The sequence below is a fragment of the Sciurus carolinensis genome, chromosome 4, assembly GCF_902686445.1.
Source record: "Sciurus carolinensis chromosome 4, mSciCar1.2, whole genome shotgun sequence".
Lineage (NCBI taxonomy): Eukaryota > Metazoa > Chordata > Mammalia > Rodentia > Sciuridae > Sciurus > Sciurus carolinensis.
The window spans coordinates 64,933,880-64,953,306 of NC_062216.1; the positions used below are offsets into that span (position 1 = coordinate 64,933,880).

The 19,427-nt window shown below is 39.7% G+C and overlaps 1 protein-coding gene and 1 pseudogene across 3 annotated transcripts in view; both read left to right on the forward strand.

Annotated features, from left to right (window-relative positions):
- Ddx11 (DEAD/H-box helicase 11) overlaps nucleotides 1–19,427 on the forward strand; it is a 94,335-nt gene that overhangs the window by 44,525 nt on the left and 30,383 nt on the right. For all 3 annotated transcript variants that reach the window (XR_007108159.1, XM_047548103.1, XM_047548102.1), the window contains exons 6-7: nucleotides 12,644–12,719; nucleotides 17,947–18,045. The gene's annotated coding sequence lies outside the window, so the exon portion shown is untranslated. The remainder of the gene's footprint in view (nucleotides 1–12,643; nucleotides 12,720–17,946; nucleotides 18,046–19,427) is intronic.
- On the forward strand, nucleotides 2,091–2,984 carry LOC124982003 (NADH dehydrogenase [ubiquinone] flavoprotein 2, mitochondrial-like; annotated as a pseudogene).

A 19,427-nucleotide genomic window follows, 5' to 3' on the forward strand; every position in this document is an offset into this window, starting at 1 on the left:
TGATCAAAACAACTTCTGGCTGGCTGCCAGGAGATGTGAAGTCACACTGTCTTGCCTAGTGACCCCAGTTGGCATATTTGTCAGGAAATATACCAGTTGTCCTTAGGGAGGCTCAGTATTCAGGGACAAGCGGCAGAGAATTCAGACCATCACATGTGAAAGCACAGCATTGCAGCACTCAGGAAATAAGGACCCTGCACTGCTGCTCTGTCTTGCAGAGCAAGTGCCCTGCTACCCTCCAACACTTTTCATTCTAATCAGGAATACTTAAGTATGACTGATTGAATATTCTTCCAACAGTAATATCCAGTTTTTCGTTCTTTCAAGAGCAATGCATACCAATTTTAGCATAAAAATAACTATTTTGTCAATAGTCTTTATCTTATGTCAAGCCTCTACAGTGTGTCTTATGCTCTGTATAGAAGATCTCATCATTTTGTATAGGTTTCACAATTCTCTGAACCAGATATTATGAGCCCCATTTTAGGTTTTTAAAATGAGCTTTGTGGAGGCTTAGTTACTTTTCCAAGACAGCCAGTGATAAGAAATAGAAGAGGTGATTTCATATGATTTTAAATCTGATTCAAATCCATGATAATTAACACGTATAGTAAACAAAATCTACAACATGGACTCAGTGAAAAGAACCTTACAAACTGCTTTATTAAAAGTTTGTTGCAGGAAACATGACTAATTAGGTACCATCCATGTGGTGATCACACGAGCCAACTGGATTATAGTACTGTGACCATAAAACAACTAGTTGAAATAAATCATTCAATCTATTGAGAGCAAAAAATGCAAAGCAGGGATATTTTCACAGATTATTTAAAGTTACTAAGGAAAGAAAATTTAAAAAGAAAATACACTTTAGTAATCCCTTTTGAAAATTTAAAACTCTTGGCAGGGTGTATACTTCTTAAGACTGTAAAAGTAAATTCACTGCCAAATTGTGATAAATTTTAAAACACAAGCTTTAAGTCCTGTTTGCACTTAGCAATGCCAAAACATTATGTCAAAAATTTCTTTCTAAATACAATAATTTTTATGACGAAAAATTTTAACTTGTTATTGTTAGTCAGATCATAGCTTCATTTGGGGTCAGATATTTCAAATTAACTGGTTGCATCTTAAATACTAACCCTGTCCCTTCCTTTCCTGATTGCATTTTAAGCAGTAACCCTGTCCCTTTATTTAAGGGAAGTTCGATTTCCCTAAATTACTGAGAAATGTCAAGTTTCATTAGTGGAGTTTTGAAAAGTCTGAAAGAACATTAATTTAATAACATGCTGACCTTGGTTTCTGTTTCACTCATCATCTCCATGAAGGTTCTTCACTCAGTAAACTGTTGTTGCATTAGGCTAAGACTTGTTGAACATTTGATGATACTTGCCCTCAACAAGCTTGGAATTAAGCATAAGATATACATGAGCGGCTAACTCTGACTGAGGGCAAGATGAAAGCACTCAATATAGACAACAATGAACCAAATGTACTTTCCCCTGGAAGTGTCTTTCTGACTCTAAATGATTTTTTTTTTTTTTCCTTCTCATTACCTGGCCCTACCTCCTTTGCCTTAGGAATGAGCTTACCATCTAGACCGGCCAATTAAATAACTCAAAGTTTCCCAAGGTAACAAAGGGCTCAAGGTGGACACATGCTCCATATGGAGACTATCCACGTCCTGTGGTGAGTGACTGCTGCAAAAGACAATGATCTCTCCTTCTGAGATCAAGAACTTAACATACTGTGAAAATCTGGGGTTCCTGAGAACCACTTTTCCACCATGCTTGTGTGGAGGATTGCCTTGAGACTGAATCAACATGGAGGAAGTCAGAGCCAAGACATCAAATGAGAGAGAGATCCTTGAGGACATTTGTCACAAGCAGTTCTGGGACAAAACTGTGTTCAAGCAGTTCTAGTAATGAGTTTCAATTACATGAGCTAATTTTTTTTTTACTTTAAAAAATCTCCTTTTAATAGTAAGGCAACCCCAGTTTACTATAACATGTTTACTTTGAAAGTTTTTGACCTTTTGATTTCCTTAGCTTAAAACATAAATATATGTACAGTTGTATAAAAACATTTTTTCATTATACCCTTATTTTATAGTTCTGTTAAATGTTTTATTTTGATTTTTACTTTTGAAAAATCTCTGTTAAAAACCAAGAAAAACCAGAGAAAGGCAAACAATTTAGTCTGCCAAGTTCTTCTCCTTGGTGTTCTGGGCCTGGGTGGCAGCCCTCACCGCCCTGTGGGGAAGACATATAAGGAATTTGCATAAGACAGCTGTGCAGAATGGTGCTGGAGGAGCCTTGTTTGTGCACAGGGATACTCCTGAGAATAACCCAGATATCCCATTTGATTTCACACCAGAAAACTATAAGAGGATAGAGATGATTATAATAAACTATCCAGAAGGGCATAAAGCAGCAGCTGTGCTTCCAGTCCTGGATTTGACCCAAAGGCAGGATGGGTGGTTGCCCTTCTCTGCTATGAACAAGGTTGCAGAAGCTGTACAAGTACCTCCAAAGAGAGTATATGAAGTAGGAACTTTTTATACAATATATAATCGAAAGCCAGCTGGAAAGTATCACATTCAGGTTTGCACTACCACACCTTGCATGCTTTGAAACTCTGACAGCATACTGGAGGTCATTCAGAATAAACTTGGAATAAAGGTTTGTGAAACTACACATGACAAACTTTTCACCCTTAGAGAGGTGGAGTGTTTAGGGGCCTGTGTGAATGCACCAATGGTTTAAATAAATGACAACTACTATGAGTATCTGACACCCAAAGGATATTGTAGAAATTATTGATGAGCTCAAAGCGGGGAATTGTTCCAAAACCTGGGCCAAGGAGTGGACATTTCTGTTGTGAGCCAGCTGGAGGTCTTACCTCTTTGAATGAACCACCCAAAGGACCTGGCTTTGTTGTGCCAGCAGGCCTTTAATTTATATTCAACTGTAAACATGTTGTTGCAGAAATAAAATATTATCTACATTAAAAAAAAAGAAAAAAACACCCTCGAGCCAATAAATATTTCTTTTCTTTACCTTAATTTGTTTGCTTTATTGAATCCTAGATTACCTCTAACATCAACATGATCCATGAATGGATTTGGATTGGAGGGTAAACCTTTTTCTATTTCATATATGAATTTTCTCCATTTGAAGGACAGAGAAAAGGATAATTACCTTTATCTGGGAACACACCCATGTTGTCATGAAGGGAGCTGAGTTTGTACTGTGCTAGGGTTTCCAAACCTGTGAAGGACTAAGGACTTTCCAGAGGCGGAAAATGCAAGAACAGAGACAAATGTGATAGTATCTGGTGCATCCCTACAACCCATTGGTACAGAAATACAATACACAAGAATTGTGGAGAAGATGTTGAGGTTGGAAGATATTTGGGAGGGATTGTTGAAAGAGCTTGAAGGTTTGCCTGGTGGCCTAAAGAAGTATTATAGAAGGAAATTTTAATCACCAAATATTTTTGACCAAAAGTCAAGATTTCTCACTTAGTTTTTAGATAATCCTGTTAACAGCCTAAACAAACAATTAACTTAGGAAAGATGGGGATAGAAAGCAATGTAGGATCTTCTTGTAGGACTGGTGAGAAGTGTTTACAATGTAAATACAGTAAGAGCTTCAGAGAAAGGATAAAAGCTCTGATACCCATCTTGGAAATTAGGACAGGTTCCTTGTTCCCCCTGTTTGAAGATTAACACCCAAGAAATGCTGAGGCAAGCTGTTGTAGTCACCCTTTTCTCTGCTGTGATTTAAAACCCCAACAAGAACAATTTTCGAGGTGGAAATGTTTATTTAGGGACTCACGGGTTCAGAGGTCTCAGTCCATTGGCAGCTGCTTCCATTTCCCAGGGTTCCAGGTGAGGCAGATCATCACAGCAGAAGAGTATGGCAAAAAAAAAAAAAAAAAAAAAAGCAGCTCACATGATGATCAGAAAGCAGAGAGATACTCCATTTGCCAGATACCAAATATATACCTCAAAGGCACACCCCCAATGTCCTACCTCCTCCATTAGACCCTACCTACCTTCAGTTACTACTCAGTCAGGGGATTCTCTGTGTTAAGGCCCTTATCATCCAATCATTTCTGGTTTTTTTTTTTTTTTTTTTTTTGGGGTGCTGGGGATTTGAACCTAGGGCCTTGTGCTTGTGAGGCAAGCACTCTACCAACTGAGCTATATCCCCAGCCCCTTAAATGTTCTTTTCTTGTCTCACACATTCTTTTGGGGGATACCTCACATCCAAACCATAACACAACCACAGAAAACAAGTTGTATTTTTTTTTTTTAAAGAATGAGAACAGAGGGGCAGATTTATCCAGAGGAAAGTAGGAGCCCACAGCTGGGTGCATGTGTAGGTGGTATGTCTTACTTTTTCATAGATCCCAGATTTCCTCTTGCTCCCCACCTTCTCTTTCTTCCCTGTGTACAGGCTAATGTCAGGAAGGAGCAGCCCAAGGGGTAATCCCTTGTGTTGGAAAGTGCAGACCTCAGAGGTGTTAGCAACTGGTTGAGTGGGGAAGTGCAGTTGGAGCAGCCCATTTCTTTTTCTTTTATAATCAACCCTCATCCTTCACACCTGATCATTTACTCTCTGTCGTTTGCTCCTATCTCATTCCCCCTCTGATTAAGGGAGCTTTTACTGCTGTAAGATGAAATGGGCAATGACTGCTCTGGCTGCTTCAGGCTGAAATGGGGTGACATGGGATAAGCACGTTGGTTTTCTGTTTTAGAAATGTTTTTGGTGTGTTGAGTGGTTTGAAGTACAAGTCTAGATTGGAAAAAAAAAAACAGGTTGTAAAGTCACCTGGGAGGAGGGTGCTCAATAAAATAAAAGGAAAACATGAGTACTGGAATGAGGTTAATACAACAATAAATGTTGCAGCATCCAAACATGTCAGTGAATATGATGATGATGATGATGATAGAGACCAGCATTTTTTTTCACCAGGAAATGCCAGGTACCCAAGATCTAAGAAATTGTTTCCATGACAATGCTGATGAGGACATTGCCTCTATTGGGAATGTAAATCTTTAAGTATATTAGCTATATTGCCAGAGTTGTTAGGAATGTAAACACAACATTTAGTTTTTATAATGTCACAGATGCCCCCATAAGATGTAGTTAAGATATTTAATGCCACCTGATTTTTGTAAAAATACCTTTTTATTGGTATAACCTCTGTGTTTAATAGAGATCCTTTTATTTCTGTCACTTAGGGCTAGATAATCATATTAGCAAACACAGATCAAGCCTGCCTACATAGAAGGTTAGGAAGATTAATAGGTCTCAAATTCCCTACTGTCATGTATATCTAAGAGGAACAAATAAAAATTGAAAATTAATTTTTAAAAAGCTATGTGAGAAGTAATGGAATGTAAATGGCAGGCCTCTACTAGAGCAGTTAGGAAATGGTAGTTGTATGGCAGGTACAGAGGTCATTTCATATATAATTCTCAATGGGACTTTAAGGAATTGAATTTCACTGCAGTACAAGCTTCACATTTGCCCTAAGGGTACCATAGAGCTTATACTAAATACAGCCAAATATATGCATATTTAAAATGACTTACAAACCAACCTAGGTGCCCATCAACAGTTGAATGGATAAAGAAGATGTGGTTTATATACACTATGAAATAGTACTCAGTCCTAAAGAAGAATGACTTTATGACATTTGCCAGAAAATGGATGGACCTGGAGGATATCATGCTAAGCAAAATAAGCCAATCCCCCAAAAAACCAAAGATAAAATATTCTCTCTGATATATGGATGATAACAAACAACCTGGTTGGGGAGCATAGAGAATAGGAGATCAGTGGATTAGACAAAGAGGAAGGAAGGGAAGGGAGAAATAGGAATAGGAAAGACAGTGAAATGAGTCTGACATAAATTTCCCATGTGCACATATGAATACACCTCAGTAAATCTCACTCAACATCATGTGCATCCACAAGTCTGGGATCCTAAATATCTTCCTAGTTTGTATTAAAATATCAAAATAGACAATACTGTCATGTATAACTAATAAGAACAAGTAAAAATTTTAAAAACAAAAAATAATGGCTTATAGGAGTAGGCGTAAAATGTTAATCCCAGGTAGTTTCCAGAGGCAGATTCAAACTTAGTTCACAAAGGGATTTTACTGAATTGACTCCTGCTTCAAATGCAGGTACACGTACTTCCTAGGGTCTTAGTAGGTGTAGTGCACAACAGGAACAAGTGTCTGCTTTAGGAAAGTTGCTGGAAAAGCAGAGGTGATATAGCACTAGTAGAAAGGATCAAACTATATTCTCAATTCTGTCATTGTAAGTCATCCTTTGATGAACTGTAAGTCCACATACCTCCCTTAGATCCTTTAACCCAGGTCTCAGATTTGAAGACTATCTGCATTTTGGAAACTGCTTCTCGTAGGAGTTGGAAATGGCATTTGTAAAGTGCTTCCAGAGATAATTTCATAAATAATTCTCAATAGAACCTTAAGGAATTGAATTTGATTGCAGCAGCAGGTTCACATTCATCCTAAGAGCACCTTGGGCCTGTAATTGATACTGCCAAATACATGAATATTGAAAACTGCTTGGAGATAGTGTGTTGGAGCAGGGTAGAAATGAAAGTGTCAGGGAGGTTTTGGTAGCAGATTCAAATATAATTCACAAGGGCTTTTTAGGCCCGCTTCTTATATTTGAAGTCTATGTGCACTTTGTAAACCAATTTTGTAGGAAAGTGAAAATTATAAGGAAGTTCCAGAGGAAGTTTCATATGAAATTCTCAATGGGGCTTTAGGGAATTGTCTTTTCTTTTAAGCACAGGTTCACATTCTTCCAATGGACACCTTAGGGCCAGTGCACAACACGGCCAAATATATGCTTGCTGGAAACGACTAACTGGAGCATCAGAGAAATGCAAGTGGCAGGGAGGTTCCAGTGGCAGATTTAAACTCAATTCACAAAGGGTTCTTACAGAATTAACTCCTGCTGCAACACCAGGTTCACTTTCTACCTAGAGGCTTATTAAGTTCAGTGCTCACCAAGTTCAGATGTCTGCATTTTGATAACAGATTGAGCAAGAGTCAAAGGGTATGACCCCAGGGTTTGCACATAAAGGACCAAACTGAATTCTCAATTCTGGCATTGGGAGTCATCCCTTGATGAGCTTCAAGATCCCATTTCTTCATTGTGCTTTTTAGACCCAGTCTCAGATTTAAAGCCGATGTGCAATTTGTCGATTTCTTTTCTTTAAAAGTGGCAAGTAGTTGTAGGGAGGTTCCAGTGGAGGAGTGAAAGTGCAGAAGTGAAGCAGTAAAGACTGGCAGGTCTCATGAGTTAGATCAAACTGGATTCTCAGTTTGGGTATGGGAATTGACCCTTTATGTGCTGTCAGGTTTCCATTCTTCGCATGGGCACATGCGGTTCAGTCAACAGTTTTGCTGTAAATCTGCAATTTGTAAATTGCCTTCTGTAGGCCATGGGAACTGCCATTCATAGGGAATTTCCTGAGGACCTTTCAAGCATAAATCTCAGTGGGGTCTGAGGGAACACAATTTCATTTCAGTACTAGGTTCCAATCCTTCGTAGGGTCAGTGCTCACCAAGATGAGCATGATACTTTTACAATGACTTATGGAAACGGCAGAGAAATGCAAGTTGCATGGTGTGTCTAGCACTGGTTTCAATTTAAATCAGAAAGGGTCTTACAGAGTTTACTCCCAATTCACCACCACATTCACATTTTTCTTCTCCCTGTCAGGATTGTTTTGTATCAAATCATAGATCTCATATTATTTCATCTCTAAGTATTTTAGCATGTATTTCTAAATGATACTTTTAAAATTAAAGCATTAAAATGATGGTGGACATATTATAGAGAAGAATAAGAGCTGTGTATGAAGGAGTTTCCAAAAATTTGTAAAATATTTGGAGTTGAGGCATCTCATCCAGAACCCTGAGGCTACCAGTTTTTCTCTTCTGCCTACTGTTAGGAGCACTGAAGAGAAGAATTTACTAGCCCTAATTTATAACCCTTCTAATTTCAGAGGCTGAAACATTTCTCCAAAGTCATAGAAGTGAATCATGTAGGAATCAGCACAAGAATTTCCAACTTAGGACTCTTTCCTTGAACCTATACTCTTTAATTGGTACGAAGGTCCCAAGAAAGGGGTAGCAAATGGGAATCAGGGGTTTGGAGAAAGAGGAGCTGATATTTCCAGTGTAAAGCAAAGAAAAATTTTGATCTCACCTTTCAAAACTATGTTAGCTCCAACAGTCAGCAGACACACCAGAGTTTACTTTCAATACCCCAGTATCCATTCTTCCTTTTTGTAACCATGCAGTTGGCTGCCTAGAATAAAGCATGTGTTTCTTATTCTTCCTTACAGGTAGGTGTGGCCATATAGGAAGTTCTGACCAAGCTGGTGTAAGATGAAGTGGCATATTTGACTCCCATGAGGTATTCTTAAAGAGCAAGGGTGCATCCATCTTTGCCTAGGCTTTATGATGTTGTGACTAGAATGCAGACAGATAATCAGGCAGATGTGATAAAGTAAAACTAGCAGAACTATAATATAGAAGGAACCTACTTCACTTCTGAGAGTGAGGTGTTTGCCAGCCTTGCTACTTAACTCCAGACTTCATTCATATAGGGTGAGGGGAGTTTGAGTTTTCCATCACAGATAAACCCAATCCTGGTGGATTTAGTATTTCAACATTGCTGTAAGGATTAAAGGAGGTAATGAATATAAAGTGTTTAGCAGTTTGTTTGAAATGAGGTGGGCAAGAGTGTTTTTTTCAAAACTAATGAAACCTTCAAGCTATTGGATCTTGGGTTTGAGAACATTGAGAAATGTAGGAAAACCAAAAAACTAGTTTCTCCTTTAGTCAGAATTGACTAATTTTACTTCTTTGGAGCCGGCAATGATCACAATGATTTTCATTGCTTCTCGATTTTATTGCTCTTTTGAATAAGCCTTCTTGATACTTGGTTTCCTTGTACTTATAAATGAGAATATTTAAAATTACTTATGGGCTTTTACATAATTAAATGAAATAATGCTGTGCAGTTAATACATAAGTGATGAAGAAGGGGTTGTAGTTATTACCCTGGTGTGAGGTAATATTATGTAACACCTTGACAGGTCCACAGTGCCATGATGTTTAGTCAGATGTTTCTCTAGATATTTCTGGGAAGGCATTTTTGATGAGATTAACAATTAAATTTGTGAGATTTAAGCAGATGTAGGTGGGCCTCTTCCAATTCATTGAAAGCCTCAGGAATGAGAAAGAACCCTACCAGCTGGTTATGGTGGCCCACACATGTTATCCCAGTAGCTTTGGAGGCTAAGACAGCAGGATCATAAGTCCAAAGCCAGACTTGGCAACTTGGCAAGACCCTAAGCAATTTAGTGAGACCCTGTCTCAAAATAAAAGAAAAATTATTGGGGATGTAGCTCCTAGATTAAATTCTCAGTACCAAAAATATCTACCAACAGATGACCTGGGCCTTCAGGTGTAAACTACAAATCACTTGTCTGGGTCTTTAGGCCATTGGGCTGAAGGTCCAGACCAAGCACACACACACCCTATTGGTTCTGTTTCTCCAGTGAACCCTAATTAATACACCAAGTAGAATGGACTGAATATTTATGACCCTCCCAAATTCATATGTTGAAATCCTACTATTGGACTAAGGCTCTGGCCTAGGAAGGAGGGGGCTCTGGTAGTTGAAAGAAGATATAAGGTGCAGCTGGGATAGCAGACGTGCTTCATTTGGAGACAGCAGCAGCTCCCTTCCACCAGTCATTTTCAAAGGACTTTTATATGCAGGTCAAACAAAGAAGAAAGCACATTGCTAAAATAAGTGAATGCATACTCACAAACAAATGTTTATGACCTTGAGGACATATGCTGAATCAGAGTTTTTTGCCCTTGGCTATGTCCTAAAGACATACCCAACAACAGCTTCAGTGAGGGAGCCTAACTATAGCCATCTTAGGTTTGTCCTCCACCTACCCTCCACCATGAGAGTATTAAGGGAGGGGCCTTCAGGAGGTGATAAGGACATGATGGCAGAGTCCTCATAAATGGAATCAGTGCCCTTACAAAAGAGGTCCCAGACAGAGTCCATGCCTTTCCACCATTTGAAGACAAAGCAAGAAGGTGCTATTTAAAATCAGGAAAAGATCCTCCCTCACCTGACACTAAATCAGCCTTGATCTCGAATCTGCCTTAGTCTTGGACTTCCCAGGCTCCAGACTTGTGAAAATTAAAATTCTGTTGCTTGTAAGCTGACTAATTTATGGTATTTTATTATAGCAGCCCAAATGGACTAAGACAGCAGGTGTATAGCATTGTCCTCTGAACTAGTAGAGAGGCAAGGATGAGATAGGTGTAGTTGATGAGAGAGTTGGAGCTTTAAAGGAGAAATGCTACCCTGACTTAGCTTCTGCTCCCAAGAACTAAGACTTTCTATGCTTTATATGTTGGGGTTTAAAGTCCAGCTCTGCCCTCTACCTTTGGCTTTTGACTTCCCCTTCAATCTGCCTCCAGTTTGGACATCTCAATAATATCTTCAATCCCATCATGACCTCTAGTTCTTGCCAGGACCTTGGCTACACATTCTTAGAACAGCTGCAGAAGCTTGCTACCAAATTTCATGGGGCTCTAATCTTTTATGTTTTGGAATCTTGACTAAGTCAGGCTACCTGGCAGGAGAAAAGAATCAAAGGCAGAGAGAAAGGTTGCTGGCTCACATAATTTTTGTATCTAGATCTTCAGAGACTTCCTTTGCAATCTCCTTTTCTTCTACCTCTCATTTCTCTCCTCCTTTCCAGACTTCTCATATGCCTCACGGATTGGTCACTTCTTAACACTAGCAGAGTGATTTTGTTCTAACTACCATATTGACACTCCCTTAGTATAGTTGTCCTTTTCTTTCCCATCTCTCTCCTTCTGTCTTTTTCATCTCTTTCTTAGGTACTGGGGATTGAACCCAAGGCTTTGCACATGCTAAGTACATGCTCTACTGAGCTACATCCAGCTCATTTTTACTTTATTTTGAGACAAGTTCTAAGTTGCCCAGGCTGGTCTGGACCTTACAATCCTCTTGCCTCAGGCTACCAAGTAGCTGGGATTACAGGCATGTGCTACCATCCTAGCTGGCAGTTGCCCTTTGAATGATAACACCCACATCACTTTTTCTAGTTATTCTTCTGCTTGACTTTGTTATGTTTGAGATTGTTCGTAAATTTCTCCTTGGGCTTCATGATGACTTTGATTATATTCTACTTCTCTGATCGATCATTCATTCATCTTCCTTTACCCATCTTCAGATGTGAGCATTTCTTACAGGGCTGGCTCTCTCTCTCTCTGTCTCTCTTTCTCTCTCTCTCTCTCTCTATCTCAATGATGACAAAATATACATAAAATTACATAAATATACATAAAATTGACCATCTTCATCATTTCTTTTCTTTTTTTTTTTTTTGGTGTTGAGGATCAAACCCAGGACCTTGTGCTTACAAGGCAAGCACTCTACCAACTGAGCTATCTCCCCAGCCCCTATCTTCATCATTTCTGAGTGGGCAGTTCAATTGTATTACTTTCACATTGTTGTGCAATCAACCTCCAAAATACTTTTCCTCTTGCAAAACTGAAACTCTATATCCATTAAACAACTCTCTATTCCCCCTCCTCCCTGGAAAAACACCCTTCTGCTTTCTGTCTCCATGAGTTTAATGCTATGTACCTCATATAAGTGGACACAAGCAATATTTGTCTTTTGCGACTGGTTTATGTCACTTAGCATAAAATGATAGCTAATTATATGTCAACTTAGCTGGGCCACAGGTTGTGGGGAGCCATCCTTATTTAACAGAATCAGAGTAGGTTGAGCCATGGGACAAAGGGGTCTGGCTTCTAGGAACTGGCTACCAGAGGAATGTCCCAAATGGTCAGGAAGTATGTCCACTATGTGGGAGTGGTTCCCTGTCTGGTTCTGTGATAGCTCCCCTGAGAAAATTGCTCCCCCAACGCCACCCATCCTGCTCATCACAGAAGCTCCTCCTGGTCTTGGTCCCCTTTACCTGTGTAATTATAAATAAATAAAAGAGAGTTGGGCTACTCCTTGTTATTGGAGGCCAGAACTGCTATGGTCAGACCCATCACACCCCTTCTCATTTGAAAGAGTATTGGCTCTTATGTTTTTATTGATTAGATATGTTGTTTATGGGTGATTGATTGATTGATAGCCAATATTGTCCTCTGGCAGTTAACCCTTTTCTCATCCATATGGGACTTGACTGAGAGACCCCCACCACAGGTATTTGGTCAAACATTATTCTGGATATTTGTGGGATGGTGTTTTTGAATGAGATTAACATTTAAATCAGTAGACATTAAATAAAGCAGATTTCCCTACATAAAGTGGATGAGCCTGATTCCTAGTACTGAACTCCCCTGAACAAGAAGCAATTCTATCAGCAGGCTGCCTTTGGCTTTGAATGACAAGTTTTTCATGGGTCTCTAGCCTGATTGGATTTTTGACTTGCTAAGCCTCCAAAATCACAAGAGCCAATTCTTTAGAATAAATTTCTCTGTCTTTTTCTTTTTCCACAGCTTGCTGGTTCTGTTTCTCTGGAGAACACTGTGCTACACATAATGTCCTCATCTTCAAGGTTCATCAAAGTTTGTAGTATGTATCAGAACTTCCTTTATAAGGCTAAATAATATTACCCTGTATGTATGTATCACATTTTGTTTAGTCATTCATATGCTGAAGTATGCTTTGGTTTCTTCCATCTTTTGGTTATTATTATTAGTGCTGCTATAAACATAAGTATACAAATATCTCTTCAAGATCCTGCTTTCACTTCTTTTAGTTAAATACCCAGAAGTAGAATTGATGGAGCATAAGGTGATTCTGTTTTTAACTCTTTGAGGAAACTTCATACTGTTTTCCACAAAGGCTATACAAATTTGCATTCCCACCAGCAATGTACAAGTATTCTGATTTCTCTATATTCTTGCCAACACTTATTCTGTTTTGTTTGTTTGTTTGTTTGTTTGTAATAGTAGCCATCCTTATGGGTTGAGATGGTGTTTCATGGTGGCTTTGATTTATTTCCCTAATGAGTATGATGTTCAGCATCTGTTCATGTGCCTTGATCCATTTGCATATTTTCTTTGGAAAAATGTTCATGTCTTTCCCATTTTTTAATTGAGTCATTTTTATGTCATTGAGTTGTAGTTCTTTATATATCATGGATATTAACCCTGTATCAGATGTGTGATTTGTAAATATTTTCTCTCACCCCATAGGTTGCCTTTCTGTTCTGTCAATCATGTCCTTTAATGCATAGAGTTTTAAATTTTGTCATACTCCTATGCATCTAGTTTTATTTTTGTTGCCTGTGCTTTTGGTGTCATACCCAAGAATCATTTTAAAATCTAATATTATGCAACTGTTCCTTGAAATTTTCTATTAGTTTAACCGTTTTAGCTCTAACATGAAGACGCATTGTAGGTTCAGTCTGGTATACTCTATAAGGCAAGGATCTTTTGCATGTAAACATCTCTGTCCTTTAAAAAATGATTTCCTTCAGTATATATATACCACATTTTCTTTATGCATTCATGTGTTGAAAGGCAGCTACATTGTTTCATAACTTCACTGTTGTGAATTGTGCAGCTGTAAACATTGATGTGACTGTATTACTATAGTATGCTGATTTTAAAATCTTTTGGATATACTGAGGAGTGGGGGATATCTGGGTCATATAGTGGTTCCATTCTAGTTTTCTGAGGAATCTACTTACTGCTTTCCAGAGTGGTTGCACTAATTTGCAGTCCCACCAAAACATTCAGGCATGTACGTTACAGTGATGCAGGCACATCAATGTTTATAGCAGCACAATTCACAATAGCCAAGCTATGGAAACAACAAGGTGCCCTTCAACAGAAGAACAGATAGAGAAAATGTGGTGTATATACATAATGGAGTGTTATGCAATCATAAAGAAGAATTGCATTATGCCATTTTCTGGTAAATGGATAGAGAGGAGCGCATCATGCTAAGTGAAATAAGCCAGTTCCAAAAAGTCAAAGGTTGAATGTTTTCTCTGATATGCAGAAGCTAATCCAAAATAAGGGGGAGGGAGGATAAAAATCAAGAGAACAAGAAAGGAAGGAAAAAGGGGAGAGGAAATTTCATCAAAATAGAGGAAAAATCAGTAGAGTAGATGAAGGGAATCAAGGAGGAGGAGGAATGGATGGGGAAAGGGAAGCATAATAGTAGGTTGAATCTGACCAAACTTTCGAATGAGCATGCACGGATAAGGCATTGTGGGTCCTGGCATTGGTGTATCTACAGGACACTAATTTTTTAAAAATGTGACTAGATTAAAGAGGGGGTCAGTCAAGTAGAGGCATAGGAGAGGGGAGGGTAAGTGCTAGGGACTGAATTGGAATGGATTAGATTCCATGCTTTTGTGATTATGTCCTGGTGTTGTATCATAGCTAATTTTAAAAAAGAAATTACTTCATGATAAAAAAAAATATTTAATTTGGAAGTCTTACCTTTCCATAGCTTTAGGTGATTTTTTTTTTACCCAATAGTGATTAAATTCATATGGCCAGTTTTTACCTCTTTCTTGCATTCTAGACCCCCATTGTCAAATAGCACTGAATACCTCATGGAGATAGTGAGAGTGCAGCAACCTGAAAATTCAGTTTGGCTAATTACATCAGCTTATTATGTGAGGAAATGATGTGTCTCATACTCACTATAGAGTGGTTTCATGAGTAGAATTAATATATCTGGATATACATGAACATAGTAATAAAAGTAACTAGGGTTCAGACAATTATTAATGAGCACATCTTGAACTGCACATGGGATGAAGCAGAGGGGGTCTTGAGGATAGGAGAAATTTGGTCTCTAGGGAGGTACTTTTTCTTACCAAACAGGCACATTTCATGGGATTTTCCCAGCACCTAGGCAACATGTCTCAAATTCCTGTGGTTTCCTTGATCAAATTCTATGCTCACTAAGCAATCTTCCAGTTCACATTTGGAAGAACTGTGAATTCTTCACAAAGAAGAAATTAGTTTATGCTCACTGGAAATAGCTCCTTTAGGTGATCCCATTGGCCTAGATGTAAATTTAGCAACCATACGTTTGTTGTGAGCCTGATACTTTTTTCTCCACACTTTTTATCAGTACATTTTAGATGTACATAATGGTAGGATTTGTTATATGAGTACATGCACACAATATAACAATATAATATGGTCAGTGTCACTCACTAGCACTTCCTCCCTCTCTCCCTTCCTCCTACCCCTCTGTTACTTTCTGAGTTTACTAAGACAATTCAGTTCTGGACTAATACTCAAGTAATATTTGAATGAATGTATGCCAAAGCTAGGCTAGACCCTGAAATAAGATGCCCTTGAGATATTCATGTAACATTGATGACCCCCTTGCCCCTACTAATGTGTATCTATCGAATTGTACATATAGCCTTAAATATTCAACAATAGAATATTCATAGTCCCCTTCAAAATGCACTATCACTCTTGACCTCCTTATTTTTCATTTCAATTGTGGAAGACCTAAATTCCATACTTGATATTTATTTATAGTAAGGATCAACTTAATTTATTAGTTTTTATTCATTTGTTATAAGTATCTCTAAAAGGGGATCAAAGAAATCTTATAATAAAAGTAAAATAAAACCAAACTCAATATTAGTTATAGGTAACATTATTGAGCTTTTACTATGTGGCAGGCAATGTGTTAAGCCCTTCATGGGATTTCTTCATGGGACAATCTCACAGGAATCCTTTAAAGTAGGTTCTATTATCTTTATTTTATAAGTCACCCAGGTAGTTAATATTGGGAATCTGAATCCAGACAGTCTGATTTTACTAGAGCATGTATTTAACTTTAGTAATAAGTAAACAAAACAGAACAAAAAATGTAATGAGAAAAAAGGTTAAAAATGCTAGCCAATGAACTCTAAAAAATACACATTATTTAGGTCAGAGATTACTAGCTACTAGCAGTAAATGCAAAGATCAATACATGATGGATTTATGTCATTCCTGAAACATTTTTTTTTTTTTTTTTTTGGTACTGGGGATCGAACTCAGGGCCTTGTGCTTGTGAGGCAAGCACTCTACCAGTTGAGCTATATCCCCAGTCCCACATGATGGATTTAAATAGTTCTCACTGTGGAGCTATACAAAGTATATTTGTACATTTTTCTTTCCAACCTTGATTTTTGAGAGGAGTTTAAGAAAGTTTTTGAATTAATTTAATGAATGGCATCATCTCAGGCTCTTTAATAAGAAATTCATTGGTGGTCCCCAGAGGGTAACTTCTGATTTTACTCTTGAGACAAAGCCCAGGATCTAATGCTAGAATTATAGCTCTCTTAATAAAAGGGAGTGAGGGGAGGAGAGAAGGAACAGTCCTGGTCTACAGCCAAGTATTAACTGTCTTGATCTTCCCTGTTCTTGATGTCACTCTTGAGGTCCAAGTTTCCATAAGATTGTATGGTTTACTATGCAACCCAACTGTTTGCCTGCTTCTGGTCTTTCTCCCTGCAAACCATCCTTCATGTTGCTTCTGGCTGAATATCTCCAAGACATTGCTTTTTCCATTTCACTCCTCTCTTCCAAACACTTCAGTGACGAAAATTGCTTATAGTAGGAAGCCTAAAGTTTTTAGCTATCTGTTTAGAGCCTTCTCCAACCAGAGCCCTACTGAATTTTATGTTCTAATCATCTTTCATTCCTCCAAAAAATTTTTTTAAGTACAGGCATTCTGTAGGTAAGCACTCTACCACCAAGCTACACCTCCAGCCCCTTTTTTATTTTGAGGCAGAGTATTGCTAAGTTGCCCAGGTTGGCCTGGAACCTGCCTCAGACTCCAGAGTAGCTGAGATTACAGGCATGTACCATCACTTCTGGTCCAACAGTTGCTCTTAAACTGGAAGATTCATACATAGATGTATGTGAACAGACGGGAAGGGGAGAGATTTGAAGCAATAGGGTAGAATCTAGTGTATCTTACTCAAATGTCAATTGATTAGACAATTACTTCAAAAATATTTTTATGCTTAAACAGCAAAGGGTAGACTGTTAACATTGACATTCCTGCCCGGTCAGGAAGTCATACCAATTCCCAAGAAGGCTAGCAGAGGGGGAGGAGGGGGAGGGGGAGAGGAGGAGGCGGGGAGGGGGGGAGAGGAGGAGGCGGGGAGGGGGAGGAGGAAAAAACAGGGAGCTGAAGGAAAGTGTCTTGTCATAATTTGAAGGTGAGCCTTCTGAGAAAAGGGTTGTGCCCTAGCTTTTTCCGCCCCTGCAGGGCGGTGCCAGGCATGGAGTAGGAACAATTCCAAAGCACTGTCATTTACAGAGCGCTTTCACTTAGACTGATCTCTTGAGGCTGAAGATGCTGCACAGCTCTTTGGAGGTGGCAGGGCAGGGTTCCTCCATTTTAGGGGCAAAATAACGAAACTCCAGACATGATGTGGGCTGACAAAAGCCGGGACCAGAATGCAGGTTTCGGATTCTAGAGGGCAGAGCCTCGACCTTGGTGTGTTTTGTAAAATATAGGCCAATTTGATCAAGTCAGGGACTTCCTAGCGCCAGGTACATTTGGCGCTAATGGGTGGAGACAACCAAACATCCCGGCACCGGTCGGAAAAGCAGAGGGATGCGGGCACTGACTCAGGACAACAGCCTTCAAAGATACCAACACTTGTCCAGCCAGGCGCAGAAATCACTCACGCTCTTGTCACCGCGCAAGCGCCATGCCAGAAACCTAGGTCCCTCCAGTTTTGCGCGCGCGCTCAGGAGTGCGCAGGCGCAGTGGTGCGGGGGCGTGGCAAGACGACTCGCTTCTCTCCCGGCAGGCATTGATCAAGACTCAGCAGAGCGGCGATTCAAATTCAGTAACTGGCTTCTCTGGTTCCTCGCCGGCCTTGCCTCGTTGACGTAGCCCTGCTGAGAAGGTGAGCGTAATGTTGCACGGTTACAGACTGAGAACGAGAGGAGAGGAGTTGAGAAAGGGTCGCTTTGGGGCTTAGTGTCGGGCCGTGGCGCAGCAGCGCGTCTTCTATCGGGGAGGGGCGCGGGAAATGATCCGGAAGCGGAGGGGGCGGATGCAGTGTTTGCTGGGCGAGAGACCAGTGCGAGGGTAAGAGGCATGTATTGAGGGCGTCACATTTGGTTCAGTTGTAGGAGTGATTAAGGATAATGTGTTTAATTTGGCGCAGCGGTACTGCTTTTCATAGTTTATGGACGCTACACTAAGTGTACGCTGTTACCTCTTTTACTAAGAGGAAACTGAGGTTTAGAGATATTATTTTAAGCAAGGATAGGGCTGGGATCTCAAACTTTGCAATCGGACCCCAGAACCTATGCTGTAGGACTTTGCTATACTACCCTTTTGGGACTCTGGGTGGAGCAGGGTCCAATAAAGAGGGCTGGGATAAATGTAGTTGACAAATTGTGGGCGAAAGTGTCATACAAGTAGAAGTGAATACTAACAGAATAAAAAAAAGAAAAAAAAAAAAAAAAGCCGGCTGGATCCCACCTAATGTCAGAACCCCGAGGATGGAGATGGGAGGGGAGAGGATGCCAGAGCGAAGTGAGAATGTGTGTAGTGCGGACCACGCAATCCCCCCAGCGGTGGGAGCCTTGCAGCTCTGTGACATGATGTAATTCTGGATTGCAGACAAGCTTTTTTCTCGAGGCTGTGGTGCTTTGCAAGTGTGTGAAGTTAAAGCATTTAGGAGCACAACAATAGTGTAGAATAATAGTACATGGAACATGGTTCAGGCTGCCATAAAAAATACCATACCCTGGGTGGCTTAGACAACATTGTTTTTCTTCCCCCACCCCACTTTTGAACTCAGGGGCACGCTATCACTGAGTCAAGGTCCCTAACCATTTTTATTTTGAGACAGGGTCTTGCTCAGTTACTGAGGTTGACCTTGAACCCTTGATCCTCGTGCTTCAGCCTTCTCCCAAGTCATTGGGCCACCAGTGCCACAGGGCTGGAGTCCAAAGTGAATTTCTTGACCAGTTTCTGGTGAGGGCTCTTCCCGCTTCCATAGGATAACCTTGCTGCGTCCTTACTTGGTGAAGAGAGATGGCCCTTTTTTCTCTTTGAGGCCACTAGTCCTACCAGATTGGGACCCTATCCTTTGGGCTTTATTTAATCTTAATTAACTCCTAAAAATTTCACCTACAAATGCAGTCACGTTAAGAATTAGGCCTGCAGCACATGAATTTGATGGTGGTGGAAACAGTTTAGTCTGTAGCAATAGTTTATACTCAGTAAATAAGTAAAGAATGAGAGATAATTGAAGATGAAGAAATGAACACACTC